General features: G+C 41.4%; 12 non-coding genes across 12 annotated transcripts; all 12 read left to right on the top strand.

Annotated features, from left to right (window-relative positions):
* Positions 1–372: 372 nt before the first annotated feature.
* Positions 373–486, top strand: LOC144065142 (U5 spliceosomal RNA). The gene has a single exon (XR_013297039.1). It is a non-coding gene; the product is annotated as a U5 spliceosomal RNA (small nuclear RNA).
* Positions 487–1,678: 1,192 nt separating this feature from the next.
* Positions 1,679–1,843, top strand: LOC144065076 (U1 spliceosomal RNA). The gene has a single exon (XR_013296978.1). It is a non-coding gene; the product is annotated as a U1 spliceosomal RNA (small nuclear RNA).
* Positions 1,844–2,970: 1,127 nt separating this feature from the next.
* On the top strand, positions 2,971–3,161 carry LOC144065059 (U2 spliceosomal RNA). The gene has a single exon (XR_013296961.1). It is a non-coding gene; the product is annotated as a U2 spliceosomal RNA (small nuclear RNA).
* A 421-nt stretch (positions 3,162–3,582) lies between these two features.
* Positions 3,583–3,696, top strand: LOC144065098 (U5 spliceosomal RNA). Its single transcript, XR_013296997.1, has one exon. It is a non-coding gene; the product is annotated as a U5 spliceosomal RNA (small nuclear RNA).
* Positions 3,697–4,888: 1,192 nt separating this feature from the next.
* Positions 4,889–5,053, top strand: LOC144065222 (U1 spliceosomal RNA). The gene has a single exon (XR_013297113.1). It is a non-coding gene; the product is annotated as a U1 spliceosomal RNA (small nuclear RNA).
* Positions 5,054–6,180: 1,127 nt separating this feature from the next.
* On the top strand, positions 6,181–6,371 carry LOC144065060 (U2 spliceosomal RNA). Its single transcript, XR_013296962.1, has one exon. It is a non-coding gene; the product is annotated as a U2 spliceosomal RNA (small nuclear RNA).
* A 421-nt stretch (positions 6,372–6,792) lies between these two features.
* On the top strand, positions 6,793–6,906 carry LOC144065096 (U5 spliceosomal RNA). The gene has a single exon (XR_013296996.1). It is a non-coding gene; the product is annotated as a U5 spliceosomal RNA (small nuclear RNA).
* A 1,187-nt stretch (positions 6,907–8,093) lies between these two features.
* On the top strand, positions 8,094–8,258 carry LOC144065230 (U1 spliceosomal RNA). The gene has a single exon (XR_013297121.1). It is a non-coding gene; the product is annotated as a U1 spliceosomal RNA (small nuclear RNA).
* Positions 8,259–10,632: 2,374 nt separating this feature from the next.
* LOC144065094 (U2 spliceosomal RNA) lies at positions 10,633–10,824 on the top strand. Its single transcript, XR_013296995.1, has one exon. It is a non-coding gene; the product is annotated as a U2 spliceosomal RNA (small nuclear RNA).
* Positions 10,825–11,213: 389 nt separating this feature from the next.
* On the top strand, positions 11,214–11,327 carry LOC144065131 (U5 spliceosomal RNA). The gene has a single exon (XR_013297029.1). It is a non-coding gene; the product is annotated as a U5 spliceosomal RNA (small nuclear RNA).
* A 2,101-nt stretch (positions 11,328–13,428) lies between these two features.
* LOC144065127 (U5 spliceosomal RNA) lies at positions 13,429–13,542 on the top strand. Its single transcript, XR_013297025.1, has one exon. It is a non-coding gene; the product is annotated as a U5 spliceosomal RNA (small nuclear RNA).
* Positions 13,543–16,872: 3,330 nt separating this feature from the next.
* On the top strand, positions 16,873–17,037 carry LOC144065234 (U1 spliceosomal RNA). The gene has a single exon (XR_013297125.1). It is a non-coding gene; the product is annotated as a U1 spliceosomal RNA (small nuclear RNA).
* The last annotated feature ends 5,674 nt before the right edge of the window (positions 17,038–22,711 follow it).

Below are 22,711 nucleotides of genomic sequence, written 5' to 3'. Positions count from 1 at the left end.
CTCCACAAACTTGAGTTAGAGGTAAAATTATGTTACCCATGCTTAATTACTGTATTGAGTTAATCTCTGATAGTTGAAAATGCTACTCGGTCATTTGGATTTATTATAAATTTCACTAGACCTCCAATAAATCCAACCTATTTACACCCACATGATGTATGTATATGCCCTGCTTCATATCACAACGCTGCTGCAATGCCCTGACTGCTTAATTCAGTAGCTGCAACGTGATTGGCAGCATAATACAGCTGCTGCAACGTGATTGGCTGCTCAAAGGACTGGGGTCGCCCACTAGTTAATAGTGCGTTAGCCTGTGTGTTGAAGTACTATTGCGGATATAGACCTAGCTCGTTCTGTTTTGCTTGCGTCAGCACACTCTTATTTCTCTTCAAATCGCACAAATCTTTCGCCTTTTACTAAAGATTTCCGTGGGGAGGAATAATAAGAGTTTTATCCAATTTTTTGATCCTCTGCTCAAACGGAGCTTCCCTCATCTGTCAAAATAAAATTACTATACTATTCTAAAAAGCAGCATCTTCCATCAGATTCCTACTTCACTGCTTATTTAAAGCACATTTATGTCAGTAAGCATCTTATGTTTCTTAGGGAAAGTCTATTTCAACTAAGGGGGTCTACCCGCCTACGGAATTTTGTTGTTTGAATTTTACCTGATAGTGCCTAGGATTGTCAGGGGTTTTATTTCTTTTTCTTTTTTACTTTTTATTTCGTTTTCTATTTTACTTCATTCTCATTCATTCCTTTTTTAAATAAAATTTACTCACGATTCTCTGCGTCCTTGGTATCCCTTCAACCTTTGGACCCCAGCCCGTAAGGAAGAAACAGTCCTGGAAAAGGATCTTTATGCTGTGTACACAGACTTTTCTGGATCTTGCTCACCCACTGGGATCGTCAGGTATCTTGGGATCCGGCTCGAAGGACCATGTAAATGTTAGGTTTAAACACCAGACATTTGTATCACCAATCTGAAAGAAGGAAATCACAGAGAATTGAGTCAACTTTATTTGCAGTGAGAGGGTCGGGACTGCTCGGTCGCAATCCTCCGACACACTCTGAAGATGTCTCCTCTCGCCTTGTCTCTTATTGTGTCAAGTTACAGGAAGTTTCAAGCTGATCAAAGGAAAGAGGGAGTTTTCTCTCAGTTACAAAAGGTTCTTTGATGTATGACCATATGCTTTTTCAAGGTAACACTTTTACAGTCTCTTTCCTGATCTCCCGCAATCTTCACACAATGGTTCAAACAGGATCCAGACCCCTGGGGCAGTTCCCCTTTGTTGAATAAGGTGAAACTTCCCCCAGGGCTCAAGACACCCCTAATTCTATTAGCAAGCATTTCCACAGTCATACCAGAATCAGGATAACTTATTTACAATAATTCCAACAATTGTCAGGTAGGTTACTCCGAAAAAGGGGCGCATGCGCATTGACTCTGTATGAGAGCAGCAGTGCATGATGGGATTTTTTAAAATCATACTTTAAAGCTAAATTAAAGACCGGTCAGTTGATGTAATGACTCAACTATTACATGTACTAGTTCTCGGTAGAATTGCCTTATACAGGGTGTGTGTTTATGACTACGTGATTACGGTGTAGCAAACGAGTTTGTGACTAAAAATGGCGAGCATGCGAAACAAGAGGGTGCTGCATTTGTGTACAATTCATACTTACCTGGCAGGGGAGACACCATGATCATGAAGGTGGTTCACTCAGGGTGAGGCCCAGCCATTGCACTCCTGGTTGTGCTGACCCCTGCGAATTCCCCAAATGTGGGAATCTCGACTGCATAATTTCTGGTAGAGGGGGACTGCGTTCGCGCTCTCCCCTGGTCATCTGTTAAAAAACAAGAAGTTCATCGCTCATATTGGTTTCCTACACTTCAATTGTGACCTCTCAAAGCCTTCGCTGTTGGCATAATCTTAATCACAGACTGATATTAATTATATGTTTTCCATGAATACTTATTAAGAAATTCCAAATTGTCTGTTAGCTTCCTTTCAATGCTTTCGCCCTGGTTGCACTGCTTCCAGATGTGTGTTTTCATATTGAAGCATTTAACCAATCACATTTCAGCCATTATTTGTTGCCAGGGTCAGAAATCTGCCCCAAGGCCTTCACAATCAGTTCTGCAGGGTCTGCTGCATTAAACAAGCGTTGCAAGGGACTGTTGCTTTAACCAATCAGAATTCGATTTGGTGACACCAAGGCCTTCTCGCAGGCGTAGGGATACGTCATTGCCTTCTCGCAGTCAATGTTTTGATCATCAGCCTGTGATGTTTCCAAAATGGTCACATATTGAGCTCTACAATAAGGCCAAAAGGATAGAGAGAAAACTTAAAACTGTAGTATTTTCTTCTTCAAATCGTTTTAATATTTTCATTCCCCCCCAAAACTTTGGCTTTCAATTATTGTGTATTTGGTTATTTTGCCTCTGAGGTCATTGTTCAATTAAGGCCAGTTATAATTTATATTATTTGAATTAAATATCTTGAAATTCAACGATACTAGTTGAATTGTGAGTTGATCAATTTTGTGACATACTAGTGGAAAGTTGTCATTGTTCATCACAACACCAGAAAACAGGAAGTAGTACGTTAAGCAGGGGTTGTTGATTTGTTGTCATTTTTTGCCAAATGTTGCTCAAATAAATGGCTTTTCACTGCAAAAATTGTGTTTGCCAATCAGAGAACCTTGGGGTGCCGGTAAATAGGTTAAGGTTATTGCTACTTTCCTATGGACCATTGTGAGTCACATGACCTCAAGGACTCCACATTTTCAAAGCATTTGTTCAATTTAAATACAGAAAAGCAACATGTTTTTTCACCTGTTATCAAACAGAGTGTGTAGTTTTCAGTGTGTTGTATAAAGTGTGCTTTTGTTGTCATGTGATCTGTGTGACCATTACTATAGGTCGTAATGGCTGGAAAGAAGTCGTCCTTCCTGGCAGTATTGGTTATCGCTTCTCGGCCTTTTGGCTAAGATCAAGTGTAGTATCTGTTCTTATCAGTTTAATATCTGATACGTCCCCTATCTGGGGACTTTATATTAAATTGATTTTTGGAACTGGGAGATGGAATAGGGGCTTGCTCTGTCCACTCCACGCATTGACCTGGTATTGCAGTACTTCCAGGAATGGTGCACCCCCTAACAATGTCAATATACATGCATTTCCTTCCCTCTAAAGCCTATAGACTTCTCCACAAACTTGAGTTAGAGGTAAAATTATGTTACCCATGCTTAATTACTGTATTGAGTTAATCTCTGATAGTTGAAAATGCTACTCGGTCATTTGGATTTATTATAAATTTCACTAGACCTCCAATAAATCCAACCTATTTACACCCACATGATGTATGTATATGCCCTGCTTCATATCACAACGCTGCTGCAATGCCCTGACTGCTTAATTCAGTAGCTGCAACGTGATTGGCAGCATAATACAGCTGCTGCAACGTGATTGGCTGCTCAAAGGACTGGGGTCGCCCACTAGTTAATAGTGCGTTAGCCTGTGTGTTGAAGTACTATTGCGGATATAGACCTAGCTCGTTCTGTTTTGCTTGCGTCAGCACACTCTTATTTCTCTTCAAATCGCACAAATCTTTCGCCTTTTACTAAAGATTTCCGTGGGGAGGAATAATAAGAGTTTTATCCAATTTTTTGATGCTCTGCTCAAACGGAGCTTCCCTCATCTGTCAAAATAAAATTACTATACTATTCTAAAAAGCAGCATCTTCCATCAGATTCCTACTTCACTGCTTATTTAAAGCACATTTATGTCAGTAAGCATCTTATGTTTCTTAGGGAAAGTCTATTTCAACTAAGGGGGTCTACCCGCCTACGGAATTTTGTTGTTTGAATTTTACCTGATAGTGCCTAGGATTGTCAGGGGTTTTATTTCTTTTTCTTTTTTACTTTTTATTTCGTTTTCTATTTTACTTCATTCTCATTCATTCCTTTTTTAAATAAAATTTACTCAAGATTCTCTGCGTCCTTGGTATCCCTTCAACCTTTGGACCCCAGCCCGTAAGGAAGAAACAGTCCTGGAAAAGGATCTTTATGCTGTGTACACAGACTTTTCTGGATCTTGCTCACCCACTGGGATCGTCAGGTATCTTGGGATCCGGCTCGAAGGACCATGTAAATGTTAGGTTTAAACACCAGACATTTGTATCACCAATCTGAAAGAAGGAAATCACAGAGAATTGAGTCAACTTTATTTGCAGTGAGAGGGTCGGGACTGCTCGGTCGCAATCCTCCGACACACTCTGAAGATGTCTCCTCTCGCCTTGTCTCTTATTGTGTCAAGTTACAGGAAGTTTCAAGCTGATCAAAGGAAAGAGGGAGTTTTCTCTCAGTTACAAAAGGTTCTTTGATGTATGACCATATGCTTTTTCAAGGTAACACTTTTACAGTCTCTTTCCCGATCTCCCGCAATCTTCACACAATGGTTCAAACAGGATCCAGACCCCTGGGGCAGTTCCCCTTTGTTGAATAAGGTGAAACTTCCCCCAGGGCTCAAGACACCCCTAATTCTATTAGCAAGCATTTCCACAGTCATACCAGAATCAGGATAACTTATTTACAATAATTCCAACAATTGTCAAGTAGGTTACTCCGAAAAAGGGGCGCATGCGCATTGACTCTGTATGAGAGCAGCAGTGCATGATGGGATTTTTTAAAATCATACTTTAAAGCTAAATTAAAGACCGGTCAGTTGATGTAATGACTCAACTATTACATGTACTAGTTCTCGGTAGAATTGCCTTATACAGGGTGTGTGTTTATGACTACGTGATTACGGTGTAGCAAACGAGTTTGTGACTAAAAATGGCGAGCATGCGAAACAAGAGGGTGCTGCATTTGTGTACAATTCATACTTACCTGGCAGGGGAGACACCATGATCATGAAGGTGGTTCACTCAGGGTGAGGCCCAGCCATTGCACTCCTGGTTGTGCTGACCCCTGCGAATTCCCCAAATGTGGGAATCTCGACTGCATAATTTCTGGTAGAGGGGGACTGCGTTCGTGCTCTCCCCTGGTCATCTGTTAAAAAACAAGAAGGTCAACGCTCATATTGGTTTCCTACACTTCAATTGTGACCTCTCAAAGCCTTCGCTGTTGGCCCAATCTTAATCACAGACTGATATTAATTATATGTTTTCCATGAATACTTATTAAGAAATTCCAAATTGTCTGTTAGCTTCCTTTCAATGCTTTCGCCCTGGTTGCACTGCTTCCAGATGTGTGTTTTCATATTGAAGCATTTAACCAATCACATTTCAGCCATTATTTGTTGCCAGGGTCAGAAATCTGCCCCAAGGCCTTCACAATCAGTTCTGCAGGGTCTGCTGCATTAAACAAGCGTTGCAAGGGACTGTTGCTTTAACCAATCAGAATTCGATTTGGTGACACCAAGGCCTTCTCGCAGGCGTAGGGATACGTCATTGCCTTCTCGCAGTCAATGTTTTGATCATCAGCCTGTGATGTTTCCAAAATGGTCACATATTGAGCTCTACAATAAGGCCAAAAGGATAGAGAGAAAACTTAAAACTGTAGTATTTTCTTCTTCAAATCGTTTTAATATTTTCATTCCCCCCCAAAACTTTGGCTTTCAATTATTGTGTATTTGGTTATTTTGCCTCTGAGGTCATTGTTCAATTAAGGCCAGTTATAATTTATATTATTTGAATTAAATATCTTGAAATTCAACGATACTAGTTGAATTGTGAGTTGATCAATTTTGTGACATACTAGTGGAAAGTTGTCATTGTTCATCACAACACCAGAAAACAGGAAGTAGTACGTTAAGCAGGGGTTGTTGATTTGTTGTCATTTTTTGCCAAATGTTGCTCAAATAAATGGCTTTTCACTGCAAAAATTGTGTTTGCCAATCAGAGAACCTTGGGGTGCCGGTAAATAGGTTAAGGTTATTGCTACTTTCCTATGGACCATTGTGAGTCACATGACCTCAAGGACTCCACATTTTCAAAGCATTTGTTCAATTTAAATACAGAAAAGCAACATGTTTTTTCACCTGTTATCAAACAGAGTGTGTAGTTTTCAGTGTGTTGTATAAAGTGTGCTTTTGTTGTCATGTGATCTGTGTGACCATTATTATAGGTCGTAATGGCTGGAAAGAAGTCGTCCTTCCTGGCAGTATTGGTTATCGCTTCTCGGCCTTTTGGCTAAGATCAAGTGTAGTATCTGTTCTTATCAGTTTAATATCTGATACGTCCCCTATCTGGGGACCTTATATTAAATTGATTTTTGGAACTGGGAGATGGAATAGGGGCTTGCTCTGTCCACTCCACGCATCGACCTGGTATTGCAGTACTTCCAGGAGTGGTGCACCCCCTAACAATGTCAATATACATGCATTTCCTTCCCTCTAAAGCCTATAGACTTCTCCACAAACTTGAGTTAGAGGTAAAATTATGTTACCCATGCTTAATTACTGTATTGAGTTAATCTCTGATAGTTGAAAATGCTACTCGGTCATTTGGATTTATTATAAATTTCACTAGACCTCCAATAAATCCAACCTATTTACACCCACATGATGTATGTATATGTCCTGCTTCATATCACAACGCTGCTGCAATGCCCTGACTGCTTAATTCAGTAGCTGCAACGTGATTGGCAGCATAATACAGCTGCTGCAACGTGATTGGCTGCTCAAAGGACTGGGGTCGCCCACTAGTTAATAGTGCGTTAGCCTGTGTGTTGAAGTACTATTGCGGATATAGACCTAGCTCGTTCTGTTTTGCTTGCGTCAGCACACTCTTATTTCTCTTCAAATCGCACAAATCTTTCGCCTTTTACTAAAGATTTCCGTGGGGAGGAATAATAAGAGTTTTATCCAATTTTTTGATGCTCTGCTCAAACGGAGCTTCCCTCATCTGTCAAAATAAAATTACTATACTATTCTAAAAAGCAGCATCTTCCATCAGATTCCTACTTCACTGCTTATTTAAAGCACATTTATGTCAGTAAGCATCTTATGTTTCTTAGCGAAAGTCTATTTCAACTAAGGGGGTCTACCCGCCTACGGAATTTTGTTGTTTGAATTTTACCTGATAGTGCCTAGGATTGTCAGGGGTTTTATTTCTTTTTTACTTTTTATTTCGTTTTCTATTTTACTTCATTCTCATTCATTCCTTTTTTAAATAAAATTTACTCACGATTCTCTGCGTCCTTGGTATCCCTTCAACCTTTGGACCCCAGCCCGTAAGGAAGAAACAGTCCTGGAAAAGGATCTTTATGCTGTGTACACAGACTTTTCTGGATCTTGCTCACCCACTGGGATCGTCAGGTATCTTGGGATCCGGCTCGAAGGACCATGTAAATGTTAGGTTTAAACACCAGACATTTGTATCACCAATCTGAAAGAAGGAAATCACAGAGAATTGAGTCAACTTTATTTGCAGTGAGAGGGTCGGGGACTGCTCGGTCGCAATCCTCCGACACACTCTGAAGATGTCTCCTCTCGCCTTGTCTCTTATTGTGTCAAGTTACAGGAAGTTTCAAGCTGATCAAAGGAAAGGGGGAGTTTTCTCTCAGTTACAAAAGGTTCTTTGATGTATGACCATATGCTTTTTCAAGGTAACACTTTTACAGTCTCTTTCCCGATCTCCCGCAATCTTCACACAATGGTTCAAACAGGATCCAGACCCCTGGGGCAGTTCCCCTTTGTTGAATAAGGTGAAACTTCCCCCAGGGCTCAAGACACCCCTAATTCTATTAGCAAGCATTTCCACAGTCATACCAGAATCAGGATAACTTATTTACAATAATTCCAACAATTGTCAAGTAGGTTACTCCGAAAAAGGGGCGCATGCGCATTGACTCTGTATGAGAGCAGCAGTGCATGATGGGATTTTTTAAAATCATACTTTAAAGCTAAATTAAAGACCGGTCAGTTGATGTAATGACTCAACTATTACATGTACTAGTTCTCGGTATAATTGCCTTATACAGGGTGTGTGTTTATGACTATGTGATTACGGTGTAGCAAACGAGGACGTGACTAAAAATGGCGAGCATGCGAAACAAGAGGGTGCTGCATTTGTGTACAATTCATACTTACCTGGCAGGGGAGACACCATGATCATGAAGGTGGTTCACTCAGGGTGAGGCCCAGCCATTGGACTCCTGGTTGTGCTGACCCCTGCGAATTCCCCAAATGTGGGAATCTCGACTGCATAATTTCTGGTAGCGGGGGACTGCGTTCGCACTCTCCCCTGGTCATCTGTTAAAAACAAGAAGGTCATCGCTCATATTGGTTTCCTACACTTCAGTTGTGAGCTCTCAAAGCCTTCACTGTTGGCCCAATCTTAATCACAGACTGATATTAATTATATATTGTCCATGAATACTTATTAAGAAATTCCAAATTGTCTGTTAGCTTCCTTTCAATGCTTTCGCCCTGGTTGCACTGCTTCCAGATGTGTGTTTTCATATTGAAGCATTTAACCAATCACATTTCAGCCGTTATTTGTTGCCAGGGTCAGAAATCTGCCCCAAGGCCTTCACAATCAGTTCTGCAGGGTCTGCTGCATTAAACAAGCGTTGCAAGGGACTGTTGCTTTAACCAATCAGAATTCGATTTGGTGACACCAAGGCCTTCTCGCAGGCGTAGGGATACGTCATTGCCTTCTCGCAGTCAATGTTTTGATCATCAGCCTGTGATGTTTCCAAAATGGTCACATATTGAGCTCTACAATAAGGCCAAAAGGATAGAGAGAAAACTTAAAACTGTAGTATTTTCTTCTTCAAATCGTTTTAATATTTTCATTCCCCCCAAAAACTTTGGCTTTCAATTATTGTGTATTTGGTTATTTTGCCTCTGAGGTGATTGTTCAATTAAGGCCAGTTATAATTTATATTATTTGAATTAAATATCTTGAAATTCAACGATACTAGTTGAATTGTGAGTTGATCAATTTTGTGACATACTAGTGGAAAGTTGTCATTGTTCATCACAACACCAGGAAACAGGAAGTAATACGTTAAGCAGGAGTTGTTGATTTGTTGTCATTTTTTGCCAAATGTTGCTCAAATAAATGGCTTTTCACTGCAAAAATTGTGTTTGGCAATCAGAGAACCTTGGGGTGCCGGTAAATAGGTTAAGGTTATTGCTACTTTCCTATGGACCATTGTGAGTCACATGACCTCAAGGACTCCACATTTTCAAAGCATTTGTTCAATTTAAATACAAAAAAGCAACATGTTCTTTCACCTGTTATCAAACAGAGTGTGTAGTTTTCAGTGTGTTGTATAAAGTGTGCTTTTGTTGTCATGTGATCTGTGTGACCATCACTGTTCCCTCTAAGCTGCGCACGTGCGCAATTGCGCACTACTCTCGTCTTCTCTGCGCAGCAGAAATCCTATGGCGCGCAGTAAAAAAAAAAAACGGATTTTTTTTTTTTTTTTTTTTTACCCCTTTCTTCATGATGGAGTCGTTTAAGCGGCAGCCAGTGGCAGTAGCTCTGTCCACTTATGTTTTTCGTGTTTTACAGCATGTTTTACATGAAAAATTAGAGGGAACATTGACATGCACCTGCTTGTGGCAGGTGTGATACTGGTGTGCCCATAGCGAGCAATGATGGTGTCGTGACCGGATGATTCGCCTAAAGACGTTTCGCCGACGGACGTTTGACAGACTGACAGGTCTCCGAATGAACGTTCGTTCAAACTGCGTTTAATGATTAAATACAAATACTAGTATTTGTATTTAATCATTAAACTCTGTTTTCAGCTGGATTTGACCGAATTTGAGAGCATTTTGAGCCGTTTGGCGAATGGACGTATATGGACATTTTTTTGCCTCCATCGCGATATCATCACGACATTTTACCGAGGAATTCACTTCCCTGGGCTCGGTTCTAATGTCCAAAGAGCTCCAGTATTTGTATTTAATCATTAAACGCTGTTTTCGGCTGGATTTGACCGAATTTGAGAGCATTTTGAGCCTTTTGGCGAATGGACGTATATAGACATTTTTTTGCCTCCATCGCGATATCATCACAACATTTTACCAAGGAATTCACTTCCCTGGGCTCGGTTCTAATGTCCAAAGAGCTCCAGTATTTGTATTTAATAATTAAATGCTGTTTTAGGATGGATTTGACCCGATTGCTGTCATTTTACGGCTCGGTTCTGCTACATCTGCCCGCCCAAGAGTGCTTATTCCCGGGCTGCCATTGATGGTAGACTAACATTGATTTTTACTATAATTTGGACAACACCGGCGGCGGGCCGGATTAAAAATCCTAACGGGCCGTATATGGCCCGCGGGCCGAGGTTGAAAAACTTGTACACACACGATCCGGGGGCGGGGCGAGCGCGCGAATCCCGTTTCGGCGAAACCTCTGTTCGGCGGAATGAACGTTCGGCGGAACGTCCATTCGGCGACCTGCCCGTCTGTCAAACGTCCGTCGGCGAAACGTCTTTAGGCGAATAATCCGAGTACCGATGATGTCGCTCACACTGGTACTCAGTGCGCTCAGGGTGGTTGACTTTCTGCTCAGACCAACGAAAAATTTGAGGGAACATTGGTGACCATTACTATAGGTCGTAATGGCTGGAAAGAAGTCGTCCTTCCTGACAGTATTTGTTATCACTTCTCGGCCTTTTTGGCTAAGATCAAGTGTAGTATCTGTTCTTATCAGTTCAATATCTGATACGTCCCCTATCTGGGGACCTTATATTAAATTGATTTTTGGAACTGGGAGACGGAAGAGGGGCTTGCTCTGTACACTCCAGGCATCGACCTGGTATTGCAGTACTTCCAGGAATGGTGCACCCCCTAACAATGTCAATATACATGCATTTCCTTCCTTCTAAACCTATAGACTTCTCCACAAAGTTGAGGTAGAGGTAAAATTATGTTACCCATACTTAATTACTGTATTGAGTTAATCTCTGATAGTTGAAAATACTATTCAGTCATTTGGATTTATTATAAATTTCACTAGACCTCCAGTAAATCCAACCTATTTACACCCACATGATGTATGTATATGCCCTGCTTCATATCACAACGCTGCTGCAATGCCCTGACTGCTTAATTCAGTAGCTGCAATGTGATTGGCTGCTCAAAGGACTGGAGTCGCCCACTAGTTAGTAGTGCGTTAGCCTGTGTGTTGAAGTACTATTGCGGATATAGACCTAGCTCGTTCTGTTTTGCTTGTGTCAGCACACTCTTATTTCTCTTCAAATCGCACAAATCTTTCGCCTTTTACTAAAGATTTCCGTGGGGAGGAATAATAAGAGTTTTATCCAATTTTTTTATGCTCTGCTCAAACGGAGCTTCCCTCATCTGTCAAAATAAAATTACTATACTATTCTAAAAAGCAGCATCTTCCATCAGATTCATGCTTCACTGCTTATTTAAAGTGCATTTATGTCAGTAAGCATCTGATGTTTCTTAGGGAAACAATGATAACGTTAAGTGTTTTGTGTCAATTGATTAATCAACTAACATGTTAACTTTAAAACCATTTTCGTTCCTGAATGTTTTTGTGGAGTATGGAATGTATTCTTATGCTTTTTATTAGTCAATGGGTTTATTTAGTGTAGTCACTAGAATAGAAATTTGCATAGCCTAGTGGAAATTTCCATCATGACACCTATTAGTTAGAGGCGTGTCATCTACCATGACACGCCCATTTCTTTGTTCACATTTTCCCGTCTAAAGTTTGTATCTATGTCACATGACCTTTGTCAATAAAACTGGTGGACCTGTTGGGGCAGGCGGGGATTCAAACTGGTCAGGCTGGAGGTTAGTACATCTACTGTCGCTGGCTACTCTGACTCCCTCCTTCAGCTGAAGCTAGTTTAAACTCATCATGGCTGACTCTGTGTGCTTCCTCTGATTCAAAGTTATTGAATGTATATGGATTAGATCCGACATTTTCTGGTGTCTGAAACCCCGGGAGATCCATTTCTGAATTTTCGGACCGCGGTGGACTGAAAGCCGAGAATTACTGACCTCAGCTACTCTTACTTTGAAAGAGAGGGCATTTCGGTTGATCGCAGCCCGTTTGAAGAACGCACCCCCATCGGAAAAGAGGAGGCACAAGAGACGGACGGTAAGGGGCTGTTCAAAATTAATGTGTAGAACAAGGCTGGTGAAAATCCCGTTTTTCCAATCGTGAAAAAAGTCGAAGAAAAACGCACCATAAATAGGGGATACTTGCATATTGTTGGGGAGTATGTATGTATGTCAAAAAAGAAGGGAATACACAAGATATGTGGCGGACGTACACTTTGGCCTAAGTTGCGTTCGTAAGGCAAACTGGTGATGCGGGTTTGGCCTAGAGGGTGAAAGAGGTCCCTCGGTAAAGGATTTTTGGAGATTGTTAAAAATAAAGCTTCGAAAAATACTGCACCCGATGAGTAAGAAATCGCTCGATTAAAAAGTATAGTACTATAAACCGGAAGCGTTTGTTATGAACTGGAAGTACACCGTGAGGCGCTTTTGACGTGCTCGGGACTCACTCGTGAATCTAGAGCAGGGGTCACCAAACTACGGCCTGCGGGCCGGATACAGCCCGTCAGCACATTTGGCCCACACACTACGAGCAGACAAACTCAAAGCGAAAAAGTGAACTTCTATCTCAGCAGAATACATTTGTACGCCAAGCTCAGCTGAACCAGGCATCCGTTCGGGCCAGCTTTCGAGTTGCTAAACTGATAGCAAGCAGCGGTAAGCCTTTCACTGACGGAGAGTTTGTTAAGAAATGTATGGATGCTGTCGCGGAGGAGGTGTGTCCCGAGAAGAAAGATGCATTTAATGCCGTAAGTCTGTCGGCGAGTACAATCACCAGACGCGTTGAAGAAATCGGGAGTAATGTATATGCCCAGCTGCAGCAGAAGACGAAATAATTTGACTTTTTTTCATTAGCACTGGATGAAAGCACGGACGTGCAAGACACAGCGCAACTGCTCATTTTTATTCGTGGAGTTAGCGCAAACTTTGAGATATGCGAGGATCTGGCAGCCCTCCAAAGTCTCAAAGGGACTACAACGGGAGAGGATATTTTTGACAAAGTGTGCCAAACCATGGAGAAGTTGGACCTGGACTGGTCAAAGTCTGCTGCATTAAACAAGCGTTGCAAGCGACTGTTGCTTTAACCAATCAGAATTCGATTTGGTGACACCAAGGCCTTCTCGCAGTCAATGTTTTGATCATCAGCCCTCCTTTGGTTTCTGTAATGTTTCCAAAATGGTCACATATTGAGCTCTACAATAAGGCCAAAAGGATAGAGAGAAAACTTAAAACTGTAGTATCACAACGTGATTGGCTGCTCAAAGGCCAGGAGTTGCCTACTAGTTAGTAGTGCATTAGCCTGTGTGTTGAAGTACTATTGCGGATATAGACTTCGCTCGTTCTGTTTTACTTTTGTCAGTACACTCTTATTTCTCTTCAGATCGTACAAATCTTTCGCCTTTTACTAAAGATTTCCGTGGGGAGGAATAATAAGAGTTTTATCCAATTTTTTGATGCTCTGCACAAACGGAGCTTCCCTCAACTGTCAAAATAAAATTACTATACTATTCTAAAAAGCAGCATCTTCCATCAGATTCATACTTCACTGCTTATTTAAAGCACATTTGATGTCTTAGTGAAACAATGATAACGTTACGTTTTTTGTGTCAATTGATTAATCAACTGATATTTTAACTTTAAAACCAGTGTCGTTCCTGAATGTTTTAACTTGTATTAATTACACTATACGAGTAAAATTTTGAGCAAATAATTATCTCGAGATACGAGAAAGCCAGGTGGCCAAGACATGAGAGGCTGTTTATGATTTTAGCGCACTGTCTTTTTTGCCGCATCTTTTTCGTGTATAACAGATTTCTACGAGCACTGGGTGGAGCGTTGCATTTTTTTCAGTGTTTTTTCCCGTCACTCAGCACGAATGGCAGAGCGATCGCTAATACGAGGAGTATATATTACTTCTCATTGGCAAGTGGTCGTGTGTTATCCTATTGTGAGGACATTTGTGTGCATCATTTTTGGAATATTTTGAAGGGAATACAAAAGCAAACAGCCCATCGATAGTGAAAGTCAGGGTGGAGGCTGGGCAAATAGAGCCAACCCAGGAGAAGAAAGGTATCAAAATTTAATACAAAATTAGAATTAAATGTTGGAGTTATTTTGGGTACTATTATAAATGTGCTTGGAATATAATCATTATATATATGTGCTTGCAATGAAGCTTAGTAACAGTAAAAAAGTCATTTTCAGTACATCTGCTTGCAACCCTGATAAACAAAGGGCAAGGTCTCTATCAAGTTGGACTTATCAAAATAGTTTTGAAACCTGACTTCTCACCCAGTCGCAAGTTCACAATGAAGATCCGGGAAGGACTCTTAATTGTTTTGACTTGGATTCCGGGCCAGGTGGCGACATCGTTTGCCCTTCGCAAAGACTCGCAATTGTTTTGATTCCTGTGTTTTGAATGGATGCTTGCTTGTTTTAATTCTTATGCAATTGTTTTGATTCCTGGCCTTAAGTGTTTTGAATAGATGACCTTAATTGTTTTGACGCTTATGCAATTAAATGGGCAGGAGAGGATTCGATTCCTTAGAATGATCTAGGACGAGGATGAGTCAGGATCGATTCTCTCTTGCAAGAAAAGCTGGATATGCGTCCGATGTCTTCCTTATCTTAAAGCGTATCTATGGATGAACATAACATTTTGGTCCTACGAGCCTGGGAGTCAACATACCGAAAGGAATCCGAGCGCGCTTGGTCGACATCTGGGAAAGACTGTGGCCATGGCGTCTAAAACCCTTTGCGGGCTGGATTTTCGGCTGAGCGCCTGGATTTATGACGGTTGAAGACTAATCCTACTAAGGGAGATATCTGAGGACATCTCTGGTGAGTCCACATGAATGTCTGCATGTTGCGATGGAGGCTCCAAATGCGCCAAAGGGGCATTGCATGTGAAGGTCCATTTTGAGAAATGAGACTCGCGTCCTGGGGACGGCGACATTAAAACCCCGTGAATACAAGTCGCTAACAGGTGAAGAGAGTGTCCTGTGCTGTGGGCCGGTATGCACGAATATAACGCCGACGGTATATCAGGCTAGGGTATACATGTGGGTTGCATGTGTAGTTCTGAAAAATAAAAAATAACAAGATAACATAAGGAAAAACAGACAAAGGGCAGAAAAGGCGAAAAAAGCTAATACCTGATTGCACACGAACTCACTTCAAAGTGGGGAGCTCGGATAATAAGGCGGCTAAAGATGACCATCCAAAACAGCGTCTGCCGTGAAAGGATTGGAAATTGGTTGAAAATCAAAGCGCTACAAAGGTTAAACACCTAAATTTATGGATAAACCAATATGGGTTTGCTGGCCAGCTTAATATGCATAAAATGATAGACCTGCGTGATCAAATACGCACTAAGCATAGAGGTAATCTTTATATAATATGTAAATGGAGATAAAAGCGAGATGGCTTGTTCCACAGATACTAATTATTGTTTTTGGATGGCAAAATGAGTGTGCGATGGAAATGCAAAGAAAGTTGAGTGGAGTGGGAATGAGCATGTTGATAAGAGCGAGGCGACTGGAACGTGCTGTTTTGTAAAAAAGAATAGCGGGGCCTCCTCGGCTGACGGGGAAAATATTTACCGAGATAGGTGGCGAGAGCGTAGGGATGTTAGCCAAGAGAATGAAAGAAGGGAGATGAGTAAGTTGAACAGAAATCGGGTTTTCAGGGGGTGCTGCATGCTGGGGTTGTGGAAAATTGGGGTATATATTACATGATTGCCCGGAATATAGGTTCTGCAGGCTCTGCTGCATTAAACAAGCTTCGCAAGCGACTGTTGCTTTAACCAATCAGAATTCGATTTGGATACACCAAGGCCTTTTCGCAGGCGTAGGGCTACGTCATTGCCTTCTCGCAGGCGTAGGGATACGTCATCGCTTTCACCAACTATGATTGGCTAGTGATAGAGTAGGCGGGCCAAAGCCAAAGTGAGCCAACCAGAGATCGCAAACGCCACCCACAATGGCCGATGGAGGAAAACAAATGGTTTGGTTGCAGATTTGCTGACAAAACCATTTTCCAGACGGACTTTTCCAGAAAAAAATGGAAATCATTAAGAAAGGGCGGTCAACTCCGAAGCTAGCAATCCTGTTACAACTGGGAAAAGGGTTTGTCCGCCACTTTCAGTTCGCTAACTACGAGCGCTACTCCTGGCTCACGGGCTCCGAGCAACACTGCAAATTGTATTGCGAATTAATTTGTTTTTAGTTCATTTCAATGGGAAATGTTCGTTCGAGTTACGAGAATATCGACATACAAGCTCAGTCCCGGAACGAATTAAGCTCGTATCTCGAGGTACCACTGTAGTTGTATTTTGATTTGTGCCTTCAGACCCTTTTTAAAGTCATTGTCTTGACAAACTAAGAACAAAATTATTAAATTATAAGCAGTTTCATGCAAATGTTTAATGACTGCATTCATTTTCTGCACAACACTAAATGTTAGTAGCACTGTGCATTCCCAACCAAAGAAACAACAGGAAGTTTGTAGGGAGGGAGGTGGGGCTCCATTGTCAAGTACTAGGTTACTACAAAAAAGGGGCGCATGCGCATTGACTCTGTATGAGAGCAGCAGTGCATGATGGTTTTTTTTAATCATACTTTAAAGCTAAATTAAAGACCGGACAGTTGATGTAATGACTCAACTATTACATGTAGTAGTTCTCAGTAGAATTGCCTTATATGGGTTGTGTGTTTATGACTATGTGATTACGGTGTAGCAAACGAGTTCGTGACTGAAAATGGCGAGCACGCAAAACAAGAGGGTGCTGCATTTGTGTGCAACTCATACTTACCTGGCAGGGAAGATGCCATGATCATGGAGGTGGTTCACCCAGGGTGAGGCTCAGCCATTGCACTCCTGGTTGTGCTGACCCCTGCGAATTCCCCAAATGTGGGAATCTTGACTGCATAATTTTTGTTAGTGGGGGTCTGCGTTCGCGCTCTCCCCTGATCTTCTGTTATAAAATAAGCAAATTATTGCTCATTTAGGATTCCTAAACCCCAGTGGTGTGCTGTCAGGGCCTTCAAGGCCTTCACTGTTGGCCTAATCTGAATCACAGACTGATGATAATTATATATTGTCCATGAATACTTATTAAATAATTCCAAAAGTCTCTTAGCTTCCTCTCATTGCTTTCCCCCTGGTTGCACTGCTTCCATGTGTGTTTTCATATTGAAGCATTTAACCAATCACATTTCAGGCATTATTTGTTGCCAGGGTCAGAAATCTGCCCCAAGGCCTTCACAATCAGTTCTGCAGGCTCTGCTGCATTAAACAAGCGTCGCAAGTGACTGGCGCTTTGACCGATTAGAATTCGATTTGGTGACACCTAGGCCTTCTCGCAGGTGTAGGGATACGTCATCGCTTTCACCAACTATGATTGGCTAGTGATAGAGTAGGCGGGCCAAAGTGAGCCAGCCAGAGATCGCAAACTCCACCCACAATGGCCGATGGAGGAAAACAAATGGATTTGGTTGCAGATTTGCTGACAGAACCATTTTCCAGACGGACTTTTCCAGAAAAAAATGAACATCTTTAATAAAGGGCGGTCAACTCCGAAGCTAGCAAGCCTGTTACAAACGGGAAAAGGGTTTGTCCGCCACTTTCAGTTCGCTAACTACGAGCGCTACTCCTGGCTCACGGGCTCTGAGGAACACTGCAAATTGTATTGCTGGGCATGCTTGTTATTTGCCACCGATCGACATGGTGTTTGGAGCAACTCTGGATTTGCAAATTTGACTTGTTTAACTAAAGCAGCAACGAGACACCAAGACACTGCCGGACACTTACAAGCAAAGGTGCTCTCCAAAACTTTTGGGGAAACCCGAGTGGAGTTACAGTTCAGCGAGCAAGTGCGCAGGGAAACGAAGCGCCACAACAAAAAGGTAAAGAAAAATAGGGAAATCTTGAAAAGTTTGATAGACTGTGTAAACTTTCAGTTCGGGGACACGATGAAAGCGCTGCATCCCCAAACAAAGGAAATTATGTGGAACTTCTTTCTCTCATTGCTGAGAGAAACACGGATTTACATTACCACCTGTCCACTAATAAAGTGTTTAGTGCCACGTCGGCCAAAATACAAAACAACCTGATCACTGCTATTGCTGAAGTGATGGAGGAAGAGATCAGAAGGGAAATAAAAGTACTGTTTGTCTCTGTAATGGTGAATGAGTCTGTGCGGTGTGGTGATGGGTTTAAAGCACATCTGGATGATTTTGAATTTTGTTTTTTGCTTCACAGATTCAATGGCATTTTTGAGCATTCAGACGTGCTTTTTTCAGTACTACAGAACCACAAACTGGATGTACAGTTTTGTCTTGCAAGAGTAAAGGAGTTTTGTGACACAGTTGAACGCGAGAGGAGCCGATATGAGGAAATCTACGAGGCCACTGAATGAGTTCGGGTGCTCGAAGCGCACGAAGAGGTCAAACGCAAGATTCTCGCGCGCACTACCACCAACTCCACGACAGGATTCTGGACGATATTATTTACCAGACGCGGTCCAGATTTCGAGACCACGAAAGACTGATGTTTCTCTCCCTCCTCGACCCGCAGAAGTTTCGCGAATACCAGAACATTTTCCCACATGCAGCCTTCTCCAGCTTAACGCAGAGCCACGGAGCACTTTTCGATCTGCCTCGGCTAAGAACACAACTGATTGTAATGTATGCCATGGATGATTTTATAGGAAAATCTCCCACTGATCTCATTGACTTCCTTCAGCAGAAAAATCTGAGTGAGAGCATGGGGCGGCTGTACACTTTAGTGGGTTTGACAGTGACCATCCCCATGTCCACTGCTTCTGTCGAACGGACATTTTCAGCCCAAAATAGAATCGAAACTTATGCCAGAAATACAACAGGACAGACTCGACTGTCAGCATTAGCTTTGATGGCGATAGAAAAGAACTTCTTGATGGACCTGAAACGCACGTGTAATCTGTACGACAGAGTAATTGAAATCTTCTTGAGGAAAGAACGGAGGATGGATTTTCTGTGTAAATAAAAAGAATTTTGGTGAGTAAAATATGTCTATTTTCCTAAATAATATTTCAATTTTTTAGGTTATTATTGATTCTTTTTATATGTGTCGCTGGTGTAGCTGCATTAAAGGTTTTATAGCCATAAAATCAGTGGCGGTCGGTGCATTTTCTCGTACCGCCTTCAACGTATCAATCCAACCCTCAAAAACTATTTTATGGCTATAAAGCCTCTACTGCAGCTAGAGCTGCGACACATAAAAAATAATCAATAAATCAATGCACAAAAATGGGCTAAAATCCACTTCCTAGCAGCATTTCATGATTAAATACAAAAACTGGAGCTTTTTAGACATCAGAACCAGGCCCGGAGTATAATTTCCCCGGTAAAAAGACAGTGATGAACGTTGACACGTCCATACGCGAAATGACAAAAAATGCACTAAAATTAGGTAAAATCCACTTCCTAGCAGCATTTATTGACTGAATACAAATACTGGAGCTTTCGAGACATTACAACCAGGCCAGGTGGGTGATTTCCTCGGGAAAAGACAGCGATTGACGTCAATGGCGAAATGGCAAAAATAAACTGGGGTAAAATCCACATCCTAGCAGTATTTAGTGATTAAATACAAACACTGGAGCTTAAATACAAACACTGGAGCTTTTCAGATATCAGAACCGGGCCCACAATTGAAATATTATTTAGGAATATAGCCATATTATCCTCACCAAAAATTATTTTTAACTGTACACAATATGCATCCTCCTTTCTTTCTTCCTTCTTTCCTATCGCCATCGAAGCTAATGATGAAAGTCGAGCCTGTCCTGTCATATTTCCGGCATAGTCCGTTTTGAAAATGGCTTTAAATCAACACAACAATATATTTGCTTGTGCAGTTTAGCGCACCGAAACTGGCGCACACACCATTTTCCCGGCTGTAACAGGCTTGCTAGCTTCGGAGTTGACCGCCCTTTCTTAATGATATCCATTTTTTCTGGAAAAGTCCGTCTGGAAAATAGCTTTGTGAGCGAATCTGCAACAGAATCAATTTGTTTTTGCTTCTGTCAGCCATTGTGGGTGGAGTTTGTGATCTCTGGCTGCCCCACTATGGCTTTGGCCCGCCTACTAGCCAATCATAGTTGGTGAAAGCAATGATGTATCCCAGCCAGCAAAATGCCAATGGCTGCGAAAAAGCATTGTGGGGTTGCCAACTCAAAATCTGATTGGTTAAAAGCAACAGTCTAGTTTAATGCAGCAGAGCCCGCAGAACTGATTGTGAAGGCTTTGAGGCAGATCTGATCTGGCAACAAATAATGGCTGAAATGTGATTGGTTAAATGCTTCAATATGAAAACACACATCTGGAAGCAGTGCAACCAGGGGGAAAATCAATGAAAGGAAGCTAAGAGACCGTTTCGAATAATAAGTATTGATGGACAAAATATAATATGATTCAGATATTTCTTAGGCCAGCAGAGAAGGCCTTGAAGGCCCTGACGGCCCGCCACTGCATAAAATACTTATTGAGGGTTGGATTGATTCACACATAGCACTACTGAAGGCCTAGGTGTGAAATGCACGGCAGCCATTTTGTGACATCAATTAGTATCATTAGTTTATTACTCTCAGAACACAGACATGAAACAATGTGTAGTAATCATGTCATGATCGGGTGGAGAATCAGGGATACTTGCATTTTATATGCTAAAAATAATACAAAAAATCATTTAAATAAAATCTCGCAAAACTGGCTTTCATTTGAATTTAATAAAAAATGAAATTGTATTATTTAAAATATTTTTTTAAAATAGTTGGCTGCACCACAAAAAAAGTACACCGTTTTATGTGAGGAAAATCGTGAACAGGAAGGTAATTACATTGTTTGAAGTGTATAGTTTAAAAAATACATGTATGGTGCAGCTCTACACTGATTCACCTTTCGTGACAAAAGATCCCACCTGGTGGGCACAATGTTGACTGCAGCACGTGAATTTAATTTGTTGACTCAATAAATCACTATACAGACGCTCCCCTACTTACGAACGCAATTGGTTCCGAGCGATTGTTCATAAGTTGAATTTGTTTGTAAGTTGATTCAGTACTATATTTTGTATTATAATTTATGTTTAAGGCCGATATAAGTATATTGAAGGTTTATAAGTGCATTTGTATGTTTAAGGCTTGTATAAGTAACACGCATTGGTTTGTGCTGAAAAAAAAAACATTTAATAAAATGGAGAGAATATGTACAGTGCTGTAGAGAGAGAGAGATTTATGTATTAGAAACTGGCCAAAAGAAGCGACCTAATGACGATTGCACAGTTTTCTTCTTTTTTTCATCATAAATGATGCGGTAGCACTGTATGGCATCATTCAATTGATTTGCAAACTTTGTGCAACGTTCAATATTTGGGTCCTGCTGCTCGATCTTTCTGTTTATAAATGGTACTGACGGTCGAACGATTCAAGTTGTATGCCCGTGCAACGCTCACCACTCTCACGCGCATCAAGCTTCGTTATTATTGCCACTCGTTTCAAATGAAATGGCTTGCCTCTTCCTTGCAACTCCCTCAATAGAAGCCTTTAGCTTTTTACCAACCATATTCAATATTGGATGCATGAGATATTTAATGATACAAATGAAAAAGGTTCTTTGCACACTGGAGATACATTCACGCACTTCCGCATTGCAACGAAGAAGAAGGTAGATGCTGGGTGAGCTGAGCTCTCACAGCACCAGGTGTCGGTATTAGCGGCGGAAAGAAGTACTACTCTGAAAAAGGCGCGAAATACAAAATTGGACTTGCGAACATTTTTGGACTTAAACGCAATTTGCAGACATGTTCGTATGTACCGTTGTTCGTAAGTTGAATGTTCGTAAGTAGGGGAGCGTCTGTATTTTGAAAAGGAACGGTGAGATGTATTTTCTAATGTAAATTATGTGTATTTCTCGACTCGATAAAGGCAGTAAAACTACAGATGCTCCCCTACTTACGAACATTCGACTTACGAACAACGGTACATACGAACATGTCTGCAAATTGCGTTTATGTCGAAAAATGTTCGTAAGTTCGATTTTGTATTGCGCGCCTTTTTCCGAGTAGTGCTTCTTTCCGCCGCTAATATCGACGCCTGGCGCTGTGAGTGCTCAGCTCACCCAGCATCCACCTTCCTCTGCCCAGTTCGTTGCAGTGCGTAAGTTGCATAAATTGCGTAAGTTGCGTAAGTGCGTGACGTATCTCCAGTGCGCAAAGAACCTTTTTCATTTTTATCATGAAATATCTCGTGCAGCCATTATTCAATATGGTTGGTGAAAAGCGAAATGCTTCTAGTGAGGGAGGTGCAAGGAAGAGACAAGCCATTTCATTTGAAACGAGTGGCAATAATAACGAAGCTTGATGCGCGTGAGAGTGGTGAGCGTTGCACGGGCATACAACTTGAATCGTTCGACCGTCAGTACCATTTATAAACAGAAAGATCGAGCAGCAGGACCCAAATATTGAACGTTACACAAAGTTTGCAAATCAATTGAATGATGCCATACAGTGCTACCGTATCATTTATGATGAAAAAAAGAAGAAAGCTGTGCAATCGTCGTTAGATCGCTTCTTTCGGCCAGTTTCTAATACATAAATCTATCT

The sequence above is a fragment of the Stigmatopora argus genome, chromosome 19, assembly GCF_051989625.1.
Source record: "Stigmatopora argus isolate UIUO_Sarg chromosome 19, RoL_Sarg_1.0, whole genome shotgun sequence".
Classification (NCBI taxonomy): Eukaryota; Metazoa; Chordata; class Actinopteri; order Syngnathiformes; family Syngnathidae; genus Stigmatopora; species Stigmatopora argus.
The sequence above is the reverse complement of the archived record's forward strand: the minus strand, read 5'-3'. Positions and strand labels throughout refer to the sequence as shown.